The sequence below is a fragment of the Etheostoma spectabile genome, chromosome 15 (genome assembly GCF_008692095.1).
Source record: "Etheostoma spectabile isolate EspeVRDwgs_2016 chromosome 15, UIUC_Espe_1.0, whole genome shotgun sequence".
Classification (NCBI taxonomy): domain Eukaryota; kingdom Metazoa; phylum Chordata; class Actinopteri; order Perciformes; family Percidae; genus Etheostoma; species Etheostoma spectabile.
In genome coordinates, this window is record NC_045747.1 from 18125635 (window position 1) to 18128707 (window position 3073).

The 3073-nt window shown below is 32.4% G+C and overlaps 1 pseudogene; it reads left to right on the top strand.

Annotated features, from left to right (window-relative positions):
• Nucleotides 1–2428: 2428 nt before the first annotated feature.
• The window catches only part of LOC116703243 (serine/threonine-protein kinase SBK1-like), a 10985-nt pseudogene continuing 10340 nt past the window's right edge, over nucleotides 2429–3073 (top strand).

Below are 3073 nucleotides of genomic sequence, written 5' to 3' on the forward strand. Positions count from 1 at the left end.
ACTTTTTCAACATACTATACTATGAATTTTTCCACATACTATACTACAGATTTTTTTACATACTATGACGTTTTGAAACACTATACTATGACTTTTTTTCAGATACTATACTATGATGTTTTGACATACTATTCCATGACTTTTTCAACATACTATACTATGACTTTTTTTCTCACTTTTTCAACATACTTATACTATGATTTTTTTTCTCACTTTTTCAACATACTATACTATGACTTTTTTTCTCACTTTTTTCAACATACTATAGGCTACTATGCCACTTTCAAGACTTTTTTTTGACATACTGTATTGTGACTCTCAAGACCTTTTTTGACACACTATACTGTGATTTTTTTCTCACTTTTTTCTGACATACTATACTATGACTTTTTATCAGTTTTTTTTCAGCATGATGTACCATGCAGTATTGTGCCTGAATGGGTGGCTCTTTGGCCTTAAGACAAGGAAGTGCAGGGTTCCAACCCTGCACATAATGTTTTTAGAAATTACTTTGCATAAAAGCATCAGTTAAATGACATTTTAAGTGATGCTACAAGGACATGCTATACCACGACTTTTTCATCACGTTTTTCGACATGCTATACTTTGACTTTTTATCCCTTTTTGCCATACCATACTTTGATTTGTTTCAATATACAATGACTTTTTTCAACATACTATACTATGACTCTTTTAAGAATTTTTTCGACACACAGTACTTTGACTCTCAAGACTTTATCCGACATACTATACTGTGACCTTTTTTTGACATACTATACTATTAGTTTTTGACATACTATACTATGACTTTTTTCACCGTAATATACTATGTCTTTTAATGGCTTTTTTTCAACAGATTATACTGTGACCTTTTTAGACATACTGTACTATGACTGACTTTTTATGGCTTTTTTGGACATACTATACTATGACGTTGTCAACATACTATACCATGCCTTTTTTCGACACTATACTATTTTATGTTTTTTTTGGCATATTATACTATGACTTTTTCAACATACTTTTTCCACATACTATACTATGACTTTTTTGACATACTATACTATGAAGTTTTGTCATACTGTACTATGACTTTTTCATCATTCTATACTATGACTTTGTCAAAATAATATACTAAGATTTTTTCCACATACTATATTATGACTTTTTCAACATACTATACTATGATGTTTTATGGCTTTTTTGGACATTCTATAATAAGACTATTTTCAACATACTATACTATGACCTTTTTGAAATTCTGTACTATGACGTTTTGATATACTATACTATGACTTTTTAAAGTAATATACTAACCTTTTTTGACATACTATTCTATGAGTTTATATTGCTTTTTTTTGACATACTATATTATGACTTTTTTACACGCTATACGATGCCTTTTTGAAATACTACACTACTTTATGTTTTTTTTGCTATTTTGACATACTATACTATCAACATACCTTACAATACTACTAAACATAGTATACTATGACTTTTTGGCATACTTTACTATGATGTTTTGACATACTATGCCATGACTTTTTATCACGTTTTGCCACACCATACTTTGATTCATTTCACTCATTTCATTAATTCAATGTGAAAAAGTCATAGTATAGTATGTTGAAACATACTACATCATAGTAAGTCAAAGACGTTTTTTCGACATACTAAACTATGACTCTTAAAGACTTTTTCCGACATACTATATACTGTGGCTTTTTTGGACATACTATACTATGACTTTTTCGACATACTATACTATGACTTTTTCGACATACTATACTATGACTTTTTTGACATACTGTACAATGACTTTTTTGACATACTGTACTATGACGTTTTGACAAACTATACTATGACTTTTTGAACATACTATACTATGACTTCTTCACGGCTTTTTTTCGACATACAATACTGTGACTCTTTTAAGACTTTTTTCGACATACAATACTGTGACTCTTTTAAGACTTTTTTCAACATACAATACTTTGACTCTTAAGACTTTTTCCGACATACTGTACTGTGACTTTTTTAGACATACTATACTATTAGGTTTTTGACATAGTATACCATGCTTTTTAATGGCTTTTTTTCAACAGACTACACTGTGACTTTTTTTGACATACTATACTATGACTGACTTTTTTATGACTTTTTGAACATACTATACTATGACTTTTTTGACATACTAGACTATGCCGTTTCGTCATACTATACCATGACTTTTTTGACATACTATACAATGAAGTTTTGTCATGTTATGCTATGTCTTTTTCAACATACTATACTATGAATTTTTCCACATATTTTATTATGACTTTTTTCATTGTGAATTGAAACACAAATATTTTCCCTGTATTTTATTCCATTGCTAATGAGAAACAGCTTATTGAAGTTATGCAGTTGTTGAAACATCACCATGTGCGCCGCAATCTCCAACAATGGTGCACTCCTGCATAAATGTGAGACTGGCCCCTACAACACCGACCCCTTCTTCTGTTTTCAGAAGACCGGCACGAAAGACTGGTGCCAGAGGTAGAAAGGGGGCAGGTGGGAGACGTCTTGCCAACATATGTGATCACATGGGACAATGTGGCATTCCACCATTCCTGTACAACCACAGCCTGGTTTGACGCACATCCAAGGATGATGTTCCACTTCCTTGCCCCTTACCCTCCTTTCCTCAACCCCATTGAGGAGTTTTTCTCAGCCTGGAGATGAAAGGTTTTGATCGTCGTCCACATGACCAAATGTCCCTCCTGGATGCAATGGATGCTGCATGCCAAGACGTCACAGCTGAACACTGCCAGGGGTGGGTAAGGCATGCAAAAAGATTCTTCCCATGATGCCTTGCCAGAGAAGATATCAAGTGTGATGTGGATGAGAACATGTGGCCAAATGCAGAAGACCAGATCAGAAGATTACTTTTTATTATTATTATTATTATTCCGGTTTTCTTTCTGTTTGTATATCTTGCAGTAATGTCCTTTTGCAAATAAAGTCTTTACTGCAGCAATTCTGTCTCTGTTTTTTTTTCATAAACTGTACATTCTATAAAGCTACT